The sequence below is a fragment of the Elephantulus edwardii genome, unplaced genomic scaffold, assembly GCF_000299155.1.
Source record: "Elephantulus edwardii isolate Elephantulus edwardi_28Jun2011 unplaced genomic scaffold, EleEdw1.0 scaffold00075, whole genome shotgun sequence".
NCBI classification, from domain to species: Eukaryota; Metazoa; Chordata; class Mammalia; order Macroscelidea; family Macroscelididae; genus Elephantulus; species Elephantulus edwardii.
This window is the reverse complement of record NW_006399825.1, coordinates 1529454-1548510: the sequence shown is the minus strand read 5'-3', so window position 1 is coordinate 1548510 and position 19057 is coordinate 1529454. Positions and strand designations below refer to the sequence as shown.

Genomic DNA, 19057 nt, shown 5'->3' with positions numbered 1-19057 from the left:
TCAGAGACAGTGTGATTGGCACAGGACAGAGCGGAGTTTAGGGCTGTTGTACATAGGGTCGCTATGAGTCGCAGGCGACTCGACGGCACATAACAACAACAACAACGTCTCAGCCAGGCAGGGGGAGTGATCTTATCTTCCTGATACCATAGATGATCAGATGAGATTTCCTTGTAACAGGGTAATAAATGGACTCTTGAACAATCCTTTATTCAAAGCAGTTCCACACATCACAGACTTACCTGGCAGTAACAAAGCACTGCACCATTTATGCACTGTCACTGCCAACAGTATAAGCTACCAAACTTCATCGTCTAAGAAGATATAATTTAATCAAATACTACCACCTTGAAACTTGAAAACAGCATTAACCCCACATTTCAACACAGAATTTTAACTTCATCAATAATACAGGCAACTAAAACATAGACACAAGAGAAGCTGCTTAATACCTATCAAGAAGAACCTCATATGATGTCAAAGAAACAGCAGTTGGTTTTAAGCAATTTGAGAAAAGCAAAGCAAGCCTTCTCCTAAAAAAACAGATCAGCTCATGAACTCAATGAATAACTCAGGCACAGGAATTCTGAAAAAAAAAAAAAAATCCACCATTATGGAATTCTAAGAATTGGTACTCAAGAAATTGCAAATGATGGTAGAAGAATTAAAATCACAAGAAGATAGGTACATGAATGTAAAAATTCAATAAAGAAAAAAGTGAATACAACCAACAGAAAACTAAAAATAATATAAAACTATGAAAATGCAATCCAGAAAAATAAGGTTAATATTACAGAAGTTTTCATTGTAGGAGAAGGGGGGAAAACAAACTAGGATGGAAGATATGGCATAGAGAGTCAGATAAAAGAAAAAAATCTTTGTCTTCTTGACATTGAGCCTCAATCCATATTGAAGGCTGCAGTCGTTGACCCTTTGCAGCAAGCACTTCAGGTCCTCCTCAGTTTCAGTGAGCAGCGTTGTGTCATCTGCATAGTTGTACATATTTATTCTCATTAAAAATTAGGTGACATCCCAAGAACATGGAAATGGCCCAAATGTCCAATCACAAACGAATGGACTGAGAAATCATGGTACATTCACAGAATGGAATACTATACAGCACGCAGGAGCAATGATTTTGCAAATTATTACCTAACATGAGAGGGACTATTGTGCATTATGCTGAGTGAACTAACTCAATCCCATAAGGATAAATATTGTATAAAACCATTATTATAGAATAAGTATAAAGATCCAAGAGGGGTGGGAGAGGCTGGAAGCAGAGGAATATGGATGCCCATGGGGAAGAAGGGATTAATCATTGGGTTGTACAATTTGATGGGTGGGGAAGTGAGGGAAATGGAAAGAATTTGTTCAAATTTGTATTCAGATTTTGTAAATAAACTGTTAGAAAAAAAAGAAATTTTTTTAAAAAACCCATAAAGATAAAGGAATATTCTTAGAAAGAGTACTTTTTTATTTTGGTTAATTGTTGTTGCTGTATTTGTTGTTATATGCCATCGAGTCACTAACGATTCATACCTCATTCCAACCCTAGTACGACAGTGCTGTATCCTGTTCTATCTTGTGCCAAACTTATTGCCTCTGACACACCTACCCGTATTACCCTAGTCACTGAATCAGTTCTTCTTATGAAGGGTCTTCCTCTCTTGTGCTGTCCCTCCACCCTCCAAGCATGATGTCCCTCTTTAAGGACTGGTCAGTCAGTCCTTGCTTTCAAGGAATAGTCTGGTCTCACACTCTTTAGGATGAACCTGTTTGTTCTCCTAGCAATCCATGGTATATTTAATACTCTTCTCCAGAACCACAGCTCAAAGGCATCAATTCTTTTCTATCATCCAGTGGTACTAATAAAATGAATCAATTATAGGAATTATAATTACATGGCTGTTGTTGTTTTGTGCTGTTGAGTTGCTTGCCACTCATAATAACTCTATGTACAACAGTGCTGAACCCTCCTCTAGCCTGTGCCAATCTTATTGTCTCTGACACACATACCCCCATTTCCCTTAGTCACTGAATCAATCTTTCTCATCAAGCAAAGTATGTCAGATGAAGCTTCAGAATCCTTGCCTCCAAGGAGCAGCCTGGTCTCACCCTCTCTTGGATGAACCTGTTTGTTCTCTTAGCAGTCCATGGTATATTCAATACTCTTCTCCAGCATCTCAGTTTAAAGGCCTCAATTATCCTATCATTCCTAGTCATTGTCAAACTTTCTGATGCATAGCAAGTAATTTCACAAACTATGACCTGGATCAGCACACTTTAATCTCCACCAGACTGACATTGTTGATCTTCAGTACTCTGAAGAGTTCCTTGACAGCAGACTTTGCCAATGCAATTAGTCTTTTGATTTCCTGGCTCCTGGTACCAAGAGTGTTGGTAGTGGAGCCACGCAAATTAAAGCTGTTAAAAAACTCAGTCTTTTCAACATCTATCATGAGGCTGCCCATAAGCCCAGTGGTGAGAATCTTGTTTTCTTAATGTTTATTGCATCAACATAAATCACATTGTATCACAAATTATCTCCATTGTACCTTTGTTAGTGTTGATTGTAAATATCCTTCCATTTGGTAAATGGATGTTTTAACTTTTACTGGAAAGTAACTAATTATCTTTTGTTGTTGTTGTTGTTGTTATGTGCCGTCGAGTCACCTATGACCCTATGTAAAACAACCCTAAACCCTGTCCTATCCTTTGCCAATCTCATTGTCTCTGACACATCTACATTTATTACCTTAATCACTGAATCAATCCTTCTCATAGAGGGTCTTCCTCTCCTGTGCTGTCCCTCCACCCTCCCAAACATGATGTCCTTCTCCAAGGACTGGGCCCTCCTTGTAACATGTCCAAGATATGTCAGATGAAGCTTCAGAATCTTTGCCTCCAAAGGGCAGCCTGGTTTAACCCTCTCTAGGATGAACCTGTTTGTTTTCTTAGTAGTCCATGGTATATTCAACACTCTTTTCCAACACCACAGCTCAAAGGCATCAATTCTCCTATCCCTCCTAGTCATTATCCAACTCTCTGGCGCATAGAAAGTGATTGCAAAGACCATTGCCTATATCAGGTGCACCTTAGTCTCCAGAGAGACACCATCACTCTTCAATACCTTGGAGAGATCCCTAGCAGCAGACATTCCCATCGCAAATACATCTTTTAATTTGCTCTTGTATGTTGCCTTTTAATATGTCACTTACTTAATCTTAACTGCATTTCCCAGAATTCCTTTTCTAGTTTGTGTTGGGCTATATAGGATAGTCTTTTTCAAGATTTGCTGGATGAAAATGAAGCAGAAACCATTTCGTAGTACACAGACACTCTCAGTTCAAATGCTAGTCCTCTGTGAAGGGATAATGTGAGGAAAACTTCTAGTCAGTTAGCTTTAAATGAATAATAAATGGAGGCTGTTCTTGACAGACGTGACTTAATCAGTTGGTGGTCCATTAAAGAAAACTTATTTTCTCTGAATAGGAAGAATTTGGTCTGTGAAGAGTTCTTCAGTCTCTGCCTCTAAAGAGCTAGCCTGCTCCTGACCTTCCCTTCCTGGCTGGCTGCCTAATTAAACTGTAATTAAACAAATGTAAATATATTTTCATATATAAAAGCAGCACAAAACCCACAAACTTATTGTCATTGATTTGCTTCTGATTCATGGAGACCTTCCACTGGATGTCTGAGGGTTAATTCTTAATTAAAATAAGCTATCCTTCTTTTATTTATGGAATAGCTGACCATTAACCTTTCAGTTACAAGCTCAATATGTAAGTTATTATATCACCAGGGTTCCTCATATAATAACATTTCTGTGCTTCATTGACTATGCAAAGGCTTTTGACTATGTGGATCACAACAAGCTGTGTCTGACTCTGAGAAAAATGGGAATCCCAGAACATTTGATTGTGCTAATGCGAAACCTATACTTGGACCAAGAGGCAGTCGTCAGAACAAAGCAAGGAGACACTACATGGTTCAAAATCAAGAAGGGGATCCATCAGGGATGTATTTTGTCTCCATACCTTTTCAATCAGTATGCAGAACAGATCATTCGAGACGCTGGGCTGTATGAGGAGGAATGTGGCATCAGGTTTGGTGGAAGGGTCATCAACATCCTGCATTATGCAGATGGCACAACCCTACTTGCTGAAACTGAGGAGAACCTGAAGCGCTTTCTGCAGAAGGTCAAGGACTGCAGCCTTCAATGTGGATTGAAGCTCAACATCAAGAAAACAAAGATTCTCACCACTGGGCCAATTGGCAACATTAGTATGGATGGTGAAGAGATTGAGATAGTTCACAGTTTTAGTTTACTTGGCTCCACAATCAACACTCTTGGTAACAGCAGCCAGGAAATCAAGAGACGAATTATATTGGGAAAGTCACCTTTGAGGAGCCTCTCAAGAGTGCTGAAGAGCAATGACGTCAGGCTGGAGACTAAGGTGCACCTGATCCAGGCTATAGTCTTCATAATTATGTGCTATGCATTGAAGAATTGGACAGTGACTAGGGATGACAGAAAGAGAATTAAAGCCTTGAGCTGTCGTGGTGGAGAAGAGTGTTGAATATACCATGGACTGCTAGGAGAACCAACAGGTTTGACCTGGAGAGGGTGAAGCCAGATGCTCCTTGTAGTCAAGGATTCCAAAGCTTCATCTGACATACTTTGGGCATGTTGCAAGGAGGGACTGGTCCTTGGAGAGGGACATCATGTTTGGCAGAGTGGAGGGGCAGTGAAGGAGAGGAAGACCCTCAATAGGGTGGATCAATTCTGTGATTGGGGTGGTAGGAATGAGTGTGTTTGAGATGGCGAGGTTGGCACAAGATAGAATGGTGTTTAGGGCTCTAGTATATAGGGTTGCTATGAGTTGCAAGCGACTTGATGGCACATAATAAGAACAACAACTAGTTTATACTTCTCTGATTAAATTTTAATTTATATATACCCTTTCTCTGTATATCTCATATCTAAGTTTAAACTTTGGTAAGGATGACTTTTGGTTTAGGATGAAAAAATGAGTTTAAATACACACAGAGAGAGAGAGAGAGAGAGAGAGAGAAAGTAAGAGAGAGAGAGAGAGAATGTGAGCAAGCATGCAAGCTCATCCACTTCCTAAACACCATGCCTCTGGAAACTCTGTGAACTTTGATAAATATCGATAGTTGTAGATGGGCTTCAGGCCCTTTAGTTCATAGGGTCACTATGAGTCATGCTCAACTTGAAGGCAATCAACAACAGATATCTGCATATCTATCTGTCTATCTCTATCATCTATAAAACTTTGGATGCAGGTGTGACATCCAATCAGGATAGATAGATAGATAGATAGATAGATAGATAATCTTTCTATATATCATCTATCTATAAAGCTTTGGAAGCAGGAGTGACTCTGAAAACTCTATGAACTTTGATAAATATCAACTGTTCTAGAACAGCTTCTGACCTTTTGTTCATAGGGTTGCTGTGAGTCCTACTCAACTCAGTGGCAATCAACAACAACAACAATATCAATATCAACATATAACTATTTAAATGTATTTTTTGAGAAAGCGCTATACAGCCTTCGGTAATGGTTGCACCACTTTATAGTCCCACAAACTGTGAATAAGGGTTCCAGTCTCTAACAACCTCATCGCATTTGATGTTTGCTATTCTGTTAAGTTTTGCTATTCTTTCTGGGGTGAGATGATATCTCATAGTTGTTTTGATTTGCATCTCTCTTAGAGCTAGAGATTTTAAATATTTCTTTATTTGTTTGCCACCACCCAAGCAGATATATGCACACCCATGTTTATTGCGGCTTTATTTGCAATAGCAAAGAGCTGGAAACAACCCAAGTGCCCATCAACAGGCAAATGGATAGAGCTGCTCTGGTATGTTCACACAGTGGAACACTATGCAGCATTGAAAAACAAGGAACTCATGAAATATTATGCAAAGTGGATGACCCTAAAGGACATTATGCTGAGTGAAATATCTCAGTCAAAAAAGGACAAATATTGCATAGGGCCACTGTTGTAAAACAGGACTGACATCGAGGTTGAGGGAAGAAAAAGAAGGGGGAGGAATGATGAATACTGAATTGAAACAGATGGAGAAAACTATTTAAAAGGGATATATGCTTGGGTATTATTGTCATTACAGGAGTCCAGAATGAAGGCTGCACAGTGGAGTAAACTTGAGGAGAGGGATTGCTTAACAATCAAAGACATTTTCTTTTACTCTTCAGAGAGAAGAGTGAATTTGGGGGAGTGGGTGGGCAGGGAGAAAAGTGCAACAATGAATGACTGGAAACTCTAATAAGTCTCTGTAAACTTTCATTTAAATCAATTAAAAATTATTTAAATGTATTTTGTTTTAAAAAAATATAAATTCTTGGACTCTTTGAGCACCACCATGCTAATCAGCAAGAACAAGTACCTTACAAAAGGTGGCCAAAAATAGGAGCCAAGAAGAAATTGGTTGATCCATTTTCTAAAAAGATTGATATGATGTAAAGGTACTAGCCGTGTTCAATATTTGTTGGAAAGACACTAGTCACAAAGACTCAAGGAACCAAAATTGCATCTTGTGGACTCAAAGGTCATGTTTTTGAAGTGTGTCTTGGTGAGTTGCAAAACGATGTGGTTCCATTTAGAAAATTCAAACTGAGGATGTTCAAAGCAAAACCTACCAACTTCCATGGCATGGATTCTCCATGATCAAAAAAATAGCAGACCATAACTGAAGCTCATACTGAGGTTGAGACTATCGATGGTTATTTACTCTTTCTGGTTTAAAAAAAAATAAATAAATAAATTTGGAAGACCTCTTCTGCTCAGCACCAACAGGTCCAGCAAATCAAGAAGAAAATGATAGAAATCATAACTCGAGAGGTGCAGACAATTGACTAATGAAGTAGTCATTAGTCATTGATTACAGACAGCATTGGAAAAGACATAGAAAAGGCTTGCCAATCTATTTATCCGCTCTATGATGTATTTGTTAGAAAACTAAAAATGCTGAAGAAGCCCAAAGTTGAACTGGGAAAACTCATGGAGCTTCACCATGAAAGTGGTAGCTCTGGAAAAGCTATTGGAGATGAGATGGGTGCTAAAGTTAAACAAACTGATGGCTATAAGACACCAACTTCATGAATCTGTTTAAAATTTAAATTTTTAATGAGAGTTTTCTTTTGTGGGAAAATATGTCATTTCTTTAATTCAAATGGTTGTTATGTTTAACAGCTTTTGACTTCTTACCTAAAATTACATGGCATTAAAGAATTGGTAGCTATCAGTATTGAATTAGCAATACTAAGTAAGAGGTACACTACAACACCATTTTTCACTGTGAACTCTTGGATTTGAGTGCATAAGTTTTGGCTAAGACAGTAGAAATTTTTGTACTATTAGATTAGTGCACAGAATTCCCTGCAGATTAGTATAATGGGTACATTTCTGCAAAGCATTCTGAGTCACCTGCTAATAGAATCCAAGAAAAATAGAATTTCTCTTTTAACTAATGAATCCTGACGTACCTAATATCCATCTAATGAATAAAAGAAATAAGCATAAAATATAAGGTTTTGTTAACAACTAATTTTTTGAGTCATTTTATGTATTCAGCTATCTCAAAAAGGAAAGTTAAAAAACCCAAAAAAATTTATTAATATTTCTTATTTTATACTTGTTTATTGTTTTTCACACCAAATCTTTCCCCTTTCCTTTAACCTTTCAGAGAGAAAAAAAAAAGTTTATTTTGCAATCTACAGGAGACAACATAAAAAAATTGGGTTATTGGCTCCCTGACATAAATAATGAGGGAGAAAGTAGATTTCTTTCCTGGATGTCTGAAGTGGCTAGTAGTTTTGTGTTATCAAAAAATAAAATATGCTTAAGAGAATTTTTGCTTATAACAAAAACTTTCTGCATTAGTGGTAAAATATAATGTATTATGAATTAGAATATAAATCACAATGTACATGAATAAAACACAATGTATATGAATTCTGTAAAACAGAGTGTGCTGGTATGTAATGTATATGAATGATTTTACATAGACCAGTAAAAAGGACTTTTTTTAAAATACATTTTTATTTTGCACTGGTTTGCAAACCAGATTCTGCTAGAAATTATCCAAAAACTATTGGAGCAATACATCAACAGAGAACTGCCAGATGTGCAGGCTGGATTTAGGTCATGGACTAGGGATATTATAGTTAATGTTATATGGATCTTGGCAGAAAGCAGAGAATACCTGAGGAATATCTATCTGTGCTTCATTGACTATGCAAAGGCTTTTGACTATGTGGATCAAAACAAACTGTGGCTGACTCTGAGAAGAATGGGAATCCCAGAACATTTGCTTGTGCTTATGCAAAACCTATACTTGGACCAAGAGGCAGTTGTCAGAACAGAGCAAGGAGACACTACATGGTTCAAAATCAAGAAGGGGGTCCATCAGGGATGAATTTTCTCTCCATACCTTTTCAATCTGTACGCAGAACAGATCATTCGAGACGCTGGGCTGTATGAGGAGGAATGTGGCATCAGGATTGGTGGAAGGGTCGTCAACAATCTGCGTTATGCAGATGACACAACCCTGCTTGCTGAAACTGAGGAGGACTTGAAGTGAGTGCTGCAGAAGGTCAAGGACTGCAGCCTTCAATGTGGATTGAAACTCAACATCAAGAAAACAAAGATTCTCACCACTGGGCCAATTGGCAGCATCAGTATGGATGGTGAAGAGATTGAGATAGTTAACAGTTTTCGTTTACTTGGTTCCACGGTCAACACTCTTGGCACCAGCAGCCAGGAAATCAAGAGATGAATGGCACTGGGAAAGTCACCTGTGAGGGACCTCTCAAGAGTACTGAAGAGCGACAATGTCTGTCAGGCTGGAGACTAAAGTGTGCCTGATCCGGGCTATAGTATTCACAATTATGTGCTATGATCAGAGAGTTGGACAGTGACTAAGGATGATATAAAGAGAATTGTTGCCTTTGAGCTATGGTGCTGGAGAAGAGTATTGAATATATCATGACTGCTACGAAGACCCTCAGTGAGAACAATTCTGTGATTGGGGTGATGGAATGAGTGTGTCAGAAATGGCGAGGTTGGCACATGATAGAACAGCAATTAGGGCTTTTGTACATAGGGTTGCTATGAGTTGTAAGCAACTCGATGGCACATGACAACAATAACAACTGGTTTGCTTACAAAGTTCAAATACATTCTTTTTTTATACAGAATCTTTCCCATTTTATTTACCCACCCATCCCTCTGTTGTTGTTGTTATGTGCTGTTGAATCGCTTGTGACTCATAGTGACCCTACGTACAACAGCCCTAAAGCCTGCCCTATCCTGTGCCAATCACACTGCCTCTGACACACCCATCCTGATTACCCCGGTCACTGAATTAATCCACCTCATAGAGGTTCTTCCCCTCTTGTGCTGTTCCTCCACCCTCCCAAGCATGATGTCCCTCTCCAAGGACCCATCCCTCCTTACAACATGTCCAAAGTATGTCAGACAAAGCCCCAGAATCCTTGCCTTCAAGGAGCAGCCTGGTTTAACCCTCTCCGGGATAAATATGTTTGTTTTCTTAGTAGTCCGTGGTACATTCAATACTCTTCTCCAGGACAACAGCTCAAGGCATCAATTCTCCCTCTATCTTTCCTAGTCATTTTCCAACTCTCTGATGCATAACAAGTGATTGCAAAGACCGTGGCCTGTATCAGACACACCTTAGTCTCCAGAGCGACACCATTGCTCTTCAGTATTTTGGAGAGGTCCCTAACAGCAGACTTTCCCATTGCAATACATTTTTTTTTTTTTTTATTTCCTGGCTACTGGTGCCAAGAGTGTTGACCATGGAGCCAAGCAGACTAAAGTTGTTAACAATCTCAATCTCTTCACCATCCATTCTGATGCTGCCAATTAGTCCAGTGGTGAGAATCTTTGTATTCTTGACATTGAGCCTCAATCCACACTGAAGGCTGCAGTCTTTGGCCCTCTGCAGAAAGTGCATCAGATCCTCCTCAGTTTCAACAAACAGGGTTGTGTCATCTGCTTAACGCAGACTGTTAATAGATCTTCCACCAATCCTGATGCCACACTTCTCCTCAAAGAGCCCAGCCTCTCAGCTAATCTGTTCTGCATACAGGTTGAAAAGGTATGGAGGTAGAACACATCCCTGGCACACACCTTTCCCAATTTTGAACCATGCAGTGTTTCCCTGCTCTACTCTAACGACTTCCTCCTGGTCCAAGTACAGGTTTCACATTAGCACAATCAAGTGTTCTGGGATTCCCATCCCTCTACCTATCAAATTATGCTACCCTATGATTATTACCTCCCTACCCATCTTCACATAAGATCCCCGAGTGTTCCATACTTGTGTGTCCCTTTTCAAGACATGAGAGACCCTCCTAAGGTCCTGCTGGAACCGAGATTCACAACACACTGGCCCTTAACAATGAGCCTACAAGTGTGAACAAATATTACAGTATTTTACAATTCCAGCATACCCAAATGTTGGTGGACTCTGCGCCAGAGACCCCAATTCATCTGGCAAGTCCCCTCTGCTGACACCCACTTGTGACAAAAAGAAAGCCAGAAGATCCCCAAGTGTTCCATATGACTGTGTCCCTCTTCAAGATGCGAGAGGTCCTAAAGTCCAACTGGAACAGATATTCACAACACACTAGCCCTCAGCCTACAGAGGTGAATAAACATTTCAGTATACAATTCTGGAAGACCTTGGAGAAAATCCTTTCGTCTGAAAGTTATACAAGTGCTCTGGTCTTTAGTTCATAGTGTCACTAAGTTGCCTACTACTCGACTGCACTTAACAACAACAACAACAGCATAGAGAGAGAGATCAGTTGGCCTAGTGGACAGAAAGTGATACTACCAAGCCAAAGGTGGGTGACTTTAATCTGCAGGCCTCAGGCCTGTTTTTGTTTTTGGTCAAACATTCTTCTAGGTTGTGTAGCCCTGGTCTGTCCACTTGCTGTACAAAAGTAACTCGTGTTCCTGTAAAGCTGAACACTGTGACACTAATGTGTCAAATGCAATAATCATTACCCATGGTTGACAATGTTTGGTGGAGCTCCCCTATTTAATCAAGCTTGGGAGCAAGAGTGGCATCCTCTTCCAAAATACTTTGCCTCTGGAAACCCTGTGAACCTGGAGAAATGATGAAATTTAGACAAGTGTTCAGGTCTTTCCTTCATAGTGTTGCTATGAGTCACTTATGACTCGATAGCACTTAACAACATAAACAACTCATCTTCACCCCTCTGCTCCTACCTTTTCCCCTTTGGGTCCTCATACACATTCTTCTAGGCATCTTTCTATTTCTAGGATAATGGTCTTATACAGTATTTGTCCTTATGATACTGAGTTCACTTACCATAATGCACTCCAGTCCCTCCCAAGTTATGTAGTAATTTTTTAAATCACTGCTCCTGCATGCTGCGTGGTATTCCATCATGTGAATGTACTACAATTTCTCAGTTCATTCGATTGTGGTTGGACATTTGGGCTGTTTCCATGTTCTTGCATTGGTGAATAACACTGCTATGAACATTGGTGCATAAATCTCCATTTGTGTCTCAGTACTCATTTTCTTGGGATATATACCAAAACATACATACTAGGTCACATGGAATTTCTATGTTCAGCTTTTTGAGGATATATCAAAGTGCATTCCAGAGTGGTGGTATCATTTTACAATTCCACCAACAGTGTGTAAGTGTTCCTATCTCTCCACATTGTCTCCAACATTTATTACTTGCTGTTCTGTTAAAATTTGCTATTCCTACTGGGGTGAGATGGTATCTCACTGTGGTTTTGATTTGCACCTATCTTATTACCAATGATATTATTTCTTCATGTGTCTGTTGGCCATATGAATATACTCCTCTGTGAAGAAGATATGTCTTTTGTCCATTTTTTGATTGTGTTATCAGTCATTTTCTTGTGGTGGCCCTGTACAATTGTGGAAACTTTTGTTATGAAACTATTGTCTGAGATAGTATTGCTAAATGTGCTTTTTTCCCCCCAGTCAGTGGGTCTTCTTTTCACTCTACTGGAAAATGTCTTAGATGTGTACAGGGATTTAATCTTTAGAAGGCCCCATTTATTGGTATTATACTCTCCTGGTTGTGTATTAAAAAAAGATATTTAAAATAAACCTTTTACATACAGAGACATTAAAAAAGCTATTCTCTATAGAAATAGAATCAGGAAAATTATATACTGATAGGCTCTTTAATCCAAAATAATCAAGGTCTATAATTTGCTTAAAATTCATATTGCTTATAGAAATTTGATAATATACATACACCTACAAGGAAGGCTTGTTAATACTACTATCATTCAAATATATGCACCAACAAACAGAGCCAATCAGTAGGAAATAGAGGCCTTCTACCAACTTTTGCAGTTGAAAATCTATCGAACATGCAACCAAGATTCATTAGAAACAATGAGAGACTAGAATGCAAAAATTGGAAACAGGGAAAAAGGATCAGTAGTCAGAAAATATGAACTTGATATCAGAAATGAGGCTGGAAATACAATGATGGAGTTCTGTACAATGATTTAGTCATTGTAAATACATTTTATAAGAAATACAAATGGCGACTATACACATGGACTTCCCCTAAAGAGCTACACAGGAATCAGATTGATCACATTTGTGGAAAAAAATCATTTGCGAAGCAATTATTACCTAATTGGGAAGGACTGGATAGTATTATGCTGAGTGAACTAACTCAGTCCTGCAAGAATAAATATTTAAAAATATTAAAAATTAAATATTAATGTGTAAATCCATTATTTTAGAATGAGTATAAGAATCTGAGAGAGGTGGGAGAGGCTGGAAGCAGAGGGTTGAAGATGTACTTCGGTGGGAAGCATTAATCATGGGGTTGTACAATTTGTTGGGTGAGGGGATGAGGGAAATTGAAAGAATTAAAAACAATGTATTCGAAATTTGTAAATAAATTAGTAGAAAATTTTAAAAAATAAGAAAGACAGAAGAAAAAAAAATAACAGCTGTGAGAACTAGGCCAGGTATTGATTGTGGACCAGACCATCAACTACTCATATGCAAGTTCAAACTGAAGATAAAATTAAATCCACAAGAGCAAAATTTGGCCTTGAGTCTATCCCACCAGAATTTAAAAACCATCTCAGGAATATGTTTGAGGCCTTGAACACTAATGAGTGAAAACCAGATGAGCTATGGGAAGATGTCAAGAATATCATCCATGATAAATGCAAAAGTCATTACAAAGAAGAAGGGGGGGAAAGAAGGAGGAGGAGGAAAAGAGGAAGAAGGAGGAGGAGGAAGAAGAAAAGGCCAAGATGTATGGAAAAACACTCTGAATATTGCACTGAAATACCAGGATGCCAAGGCAAAGGGAAGAAATCAAGAAGTTAGGGAGATGAATAATATATTTCAAAGGTCACCTCAGAAAGACAAAGGAAAGTATTATAATGAAATGTGTGGAGAGCTGGAGCCAGAAAATCAAAATGGACAAACTTGATTGCCCAATGTATGGGAAATGTACCTTCAAAATTCTAGCCTCCAAGGAGAAACTTACTTACATCCTCTCCAGTACAGATCTATTTATTCTCTTGGTGGTCCTTGGAATATTCAATACTCTCCTCAAAGCACTTCAACTCAAAGGCATCAATTCTTCTGTCATCCTTAGTCACTTTCCAGCTCTGTGAGGCATACCATATAATTGCAAAGACCGTGCATGGCCTGGGTCAGGTGTATCTTAGTCTCTAAATTAGCATCATTTTTACTCAGTACTTTGTAGAGGTCCCTGGGAGCAGATTTTCCCAATTAATCTTTCAATTTCCTGGCTGTTGATTGTGAAGCTAAACAAGCTGAAGATGTTAACAACCTCAGTTTCTTCTCCATCTATTATGGTGCTTTCAATTGGCCCAGTGGTGAGAATCTTTGAATTCTTGATGTTAAGCTTCAATCCATACTGAAGACAACAGTCCTGGACTTTCTATAGCAAATGCCTTTCTCAGTTTCGGTAAGCAAGGTTGTGTTATCTGCATAACACAGGTTATTGATGATTCTTCCTCTAATCCAGGTGTCACATTCCTCTTCATAGAGCTCATATCTGTTCCATAGATATATTGAAAAGGTGTGGAGATAGGATGCATCCCTGTCATACACCTTTCCTGATTTTGAACCTTGTTCTGATGACTGTCTCCTGGTCCAAGTATAGGTTTTTTATAAGTATAGTATTCTGGGATTCCTATTCTTCTCAGATTTAGCCACAGTTTGTTCTGATCCACACAAATGCTTTTGCATAGTCAATAAAACATAGGTAGACATTCCTCTGGTACTCTTTGTTTACAGTCAAGATCCATCTATTGTTGGTGATGATGTCCCTCTTCTAAACCTAGCCCGCACATCTAGTAGTTTTCTGTTGATGTGTTGTTCCAGTAATTTTTTGTTAATTTTGAAGCAGAATCTTGGTTGCATGTGATATTAATGATAGTGTTCAATAATTTTCACACTATCAGGTCACCTTTTGTTGAAATGGAAATGAATATGAATCTCTTTCAGTCAGTTGACCAGGTGGTTGTATTGCAGATTCCTTGGGACAAAATAGTGAGCGTGTCCAGGATAGCATCTGCTTGTTAAAATCTGTCAATTGGTATTCCATCAATTCCTGGGGCCTTGTTGTGTGCCAATTTCTTCTGAGCAGCTTGATCTTCCTTCTCCATCATCACTGCCTCTTGATCATCTGCTATTTCATGAAATTCTTCTGTGTCAAGTTAATTCTTTTTGGTACAGTAACTGTATACTCCTTCCACCTTTTAATGCTTCTTCTTGTTGTTGTTGTTATGTGCCGTCGAGTAGCTTGCAACTCATAGTGACCCTATGAACCCTAAACGCTGTTCTAACCTGTGCCAACCTTACCGTCTCAAACACACCCATTCCCACCACTCCAATCACAGAATTGATCCATCTCATCCAGGGTCTTCCTCTCCTGTGCCGTCCCTCCACTCTCCCAAACATGATGTCCCTCTTCAATGACCAGTCCCTCCTTGCAACATGCCCAAAGTATGTCAGATGACGCTTCAGAATCCTTGACTACAAGAAGCATCTGGCTTCACCCTCTCCAGATCAAACCTGTTTGTTCTCCTAGCAGTCCATGGTATATTCAGCACTCTTCTCCAGCATCATAGCTCAAAGGCATCAATTCTCTTTCTATCATCCCTATTCACTGTCCAACTCTCTGATGCATAGCACGTAATTGTGATGATTAAAGCCTGGATCAGGCACACCTTAGTCTCCAGCCTGACATCGTTGCTCTTCAGTACTCTTGAGAGGTACCTCACAGCTGACTTTACCAGTGCAATTCATCTCTTGATTTCCTGGCTGCTGGTACTAAGAGTGTTGACTGTGGAGCCATGTAAACTAAAACTGTTAACTATCTCAATCTCTTCACCATCCATACTGATGCTGCCAATTGGCCCAGTGTTGAGAATCTTTGTTTTCTTGATGTTGAGCTTTAATCCGTATTAATACTTCCTGGATCATTTAATATTCTGCCTGTAGCATCCTTAAGTATTGCATCTTGAGGCTTGAATTTGTTCTTCAGTGCTTTCAGCTTAAGAAATGCTAAGTAAGTTCAGCCCTTTTGATTTTCTAATTCCAATTCTTTGCACATTTCATAATAATACTTTGCCTTGTCTTTCCATGCTGCCCTTTGAAATCTTCTGTTCAGCTCCTTAACATCTTGATTTCTTTCTTTGCTTTTGCTTCTCGGTGCTCTAGTGCTGTATTCAGAGTCCTTTCTGACATTCGTCTCAGTATTTTCTTCTTCCTCTGTCTTTGTGATGACCTTAAGCATTTTTCCTGAATGATATTCTTGATATCTCACCACACCTCAACTGGTCTTTGTTCATTAGTGTTCAAGGCCTCAAACCTATTCCTGAGATGGTTTTTAAATTCAGGTGCAATAGACTCAAGGTCAAATTTTCGTTCTTATGGATTTGATTTAATCTTCTTTATCTTCAGTTTGAACTGTATGAGTAGTTAATGGTCTGTTCCACAATTAGCACCTGGCCTAGTTTTCACAGCTGACATTGAGCTTCTCCTGCAATTCTTTCCACAGATTTAATTTATCTAATGCCTATGTATCCCATCAGGTGAAATCCATGTGTATAGGTTGCGTTTATGTTTCTTGTAAAATGTATTTACAATGACTAAATCATTGATTATACAGAATTTTAGCATTCTATCTCCAGTCTCATTTCTGTTGTCAAGTCCATGTTTTCAACTCCTGATCTTTCTTTGTTAATCCTTACTTTTGTCTTCCAGTCACCCATTATTATTAATGCTTCTTGTCAGGAGTGACATTCACTTCCTGAACAACATGCCTCTGGAAACTCTATGAACTTTGAGAAATAACAATAGTTATAGAAAGTCTTCAAGTATTTTGTTCATAGGGTTTTTACGAGCAGTGCTAAATTTGATGGCAATTAACAACACCAACACAACATAGCTTTTAATAGGAAAAATATTTTTTAAACAAATTATTATTAACTCTATCAATCTATAATCATTAATTACATGTATTCATGTAATTGTGTATTTATTAAGTCTTTTTCTAGACTATGCTCTCATTGTCATCATATAACTGAAAACCAGCTCATAGCTGAACTTCCAGAGGGCTTTTGGAGGAGCTCTGGTGACCTAGTGGCAAGAAGCTGCACTATAATCCCAAAGCCAGGCAATTTGAGGCCTCCCCTCCAGTTTCTCCATAGGAGAAAGATGTACAGTCTCTTCCCATGTGATTAACTGCCTTTGAAAACCCACTAGAGATTCAGCTATGGGTAGATTACGACTCTACAGTACACAACAATAGTATTAATTAGAAAAGGAAATTGTCTATTTTTCCAGTACAGCAGTTGGGGGATTTGAACCACTGGTGGAAGTGGGTTAGAAGGTATTTTGGATTAACAGTGTTACTCTCTACATAACTTGGCTATGCTAGATACCACAAATTCTTCTAATGAGCCGTGGTCATAAAAGTAACAAATATAATTGGGCATTTTTCCAGCACTATATATAAATCTCTATCAATCCTTGTCTTTGTATTTGCTGATTATTGTCATTGTTAGGTGCCATCAAGTTGGCTGTGACTCAAGCAACCGTATGTACAACAACCCTAAATCCTGCTCTATTCTGTGCCACTCTTATTGTCTCTCACACACCTACCACCATTACCCCAGTCACTGAATCAATCCACCTCATAGATGGCCTTCCCCTCCTGTGCTGTCCCTCCTTCCTCCGAAGCATGACGTCCCTCTCCACGGACTGGTCCCTCCTTGCAACATGTCCAAAGTATGTCAGATGAAGCTCAGAATCCTTGCCTCCAAGGAGCAGCCTGGTTTATCACTCTCCAGGACTGGTACACTCTTAAAAACAATAAATAATCAAATTGCCATGCATTCTGTATGTTCTTGCTTTATACAGTTTTAAAAATTATTGTTTTCATAAATCATATCTCAATTCTATTTCTGTGTGAGATTATTTATACAAAGACAATGTTTTGAGCTTGATTTGTGGAGAGACACTTTTATTATAGCCCAGCGACAGCATAACGAGTTGAAGGTTAAATAGGCTAGGCTAGGCAGCCAGTACAGCTGAGTACTATCAAAGATCAGCATAGAAGCAAACTCAGGATATAAAAGCCATCTGGCCAGAGGTAAATGAGCAAATCCTCACAAGGAAATCTAGCTTTTGTTAACTTCAGTTACAACTCAGAACAGAATGTTTTAAAACTATCTTATTAAAATGAGTGATTCAAGATTGCAGGGTGATATCCTGCAACATTGTCTTCAAACATGCTAGTGATTTCCCCTTCTCAAATATCTCCAGCTTAAAATGAGCTTCATTATATGGCATTGTATTCACTGTGCCTATTATGAATGCATTTTTTCCAAGATGGGAAAACAAAACAAAAATAGTCAGTGTCAATTTTTTTTCCTGACTTTTGGTGAACCTATGTGTGTCCAATAGAACTGTACTCTACTGCGTTTTGGCTTTTTGGAGGATATGAAGAAAGAAATTAAATTCTAACTAAAGTACCTATCACAGAGTTAGACATTGTTATTGATAACCTATACTGCTATCTCTCTCTCATTGTTGTTCAGTCAAAACTGACTCCTCTTTGACCCTTCAGCACATCTTCTGAGACTATAAATTACATACAAGGATATTGCCCAACTTTTCACCAACGAGTAGCTGGTGGATTCAAACTGCTTTCTCCTTTGTAATCCCTTACCCACTAGCTCCCTTGAAATGCTGCTGGTATTCATATATATTTCCTTCTTTATTGATTTTCATTCTGCTTTGTCATCTCAAGTCCCCTTTTTTTTAGTTACTCCTCTCATATCAGCCCAACTTTGGGACTAACTTTTCTTTAGTACTTCCCGTAGATAGTGGAAGGAACTCTGGTGACCGAGTCAGCCGAAAGTTGTTCTGAGAGGTAATACCTTTCTGATGGTTCAAATCCACCAGTGGCTGGCTCCTTGGAAGAAAGATGGTAAGCGGAAAGAGTATACTTGTCAAAGAAATGATAAAATTAAAACTTTCTATACATTTCAACTCAACATTTTAATTACACCTGAAGATGTAATATGATGAGTGTACAATGTAAAGTCCTAAGATTTCTTTGGTTACATGAAAAGTTACATTTTTTCAATGGGTACCCTGTCTTTACAAGGACTAGATACTATTAAATATAGGGGAGATATTACCATGAATAACAGCAACAACAGAATAATATTAACACTTGTCCTCACAGAAGTTCTGTATAGTAAATATCTGTATTTACATTTTTATGTTGTTATTGTTAAGGTGACCAGTTATAGGTGACTCATATAGACCCTATGAATAAAAGTCCTGGACACCTGTATAACTTCCGTCCTTTCTCCAAGTTCATAGGGTTTCCAGAGGCAAGCTATTATAGTTACATGAAATATACCCCCTCAAAGATTATTA

At 38.6% G+C, this 19057-nt stretch overlaps 1 pseudogene; it reads left to right on the top strand.

The window, feature by feature from the left end:
• The first annotated feature begins 6415 nt into the window (after positions 1-6415).
• On the top strand, positions 6416-7155 carry LOC102852791 (annotated as a pseudogene).
• Positions 7156-19057: the final 11902 nt, after the last annotated feature.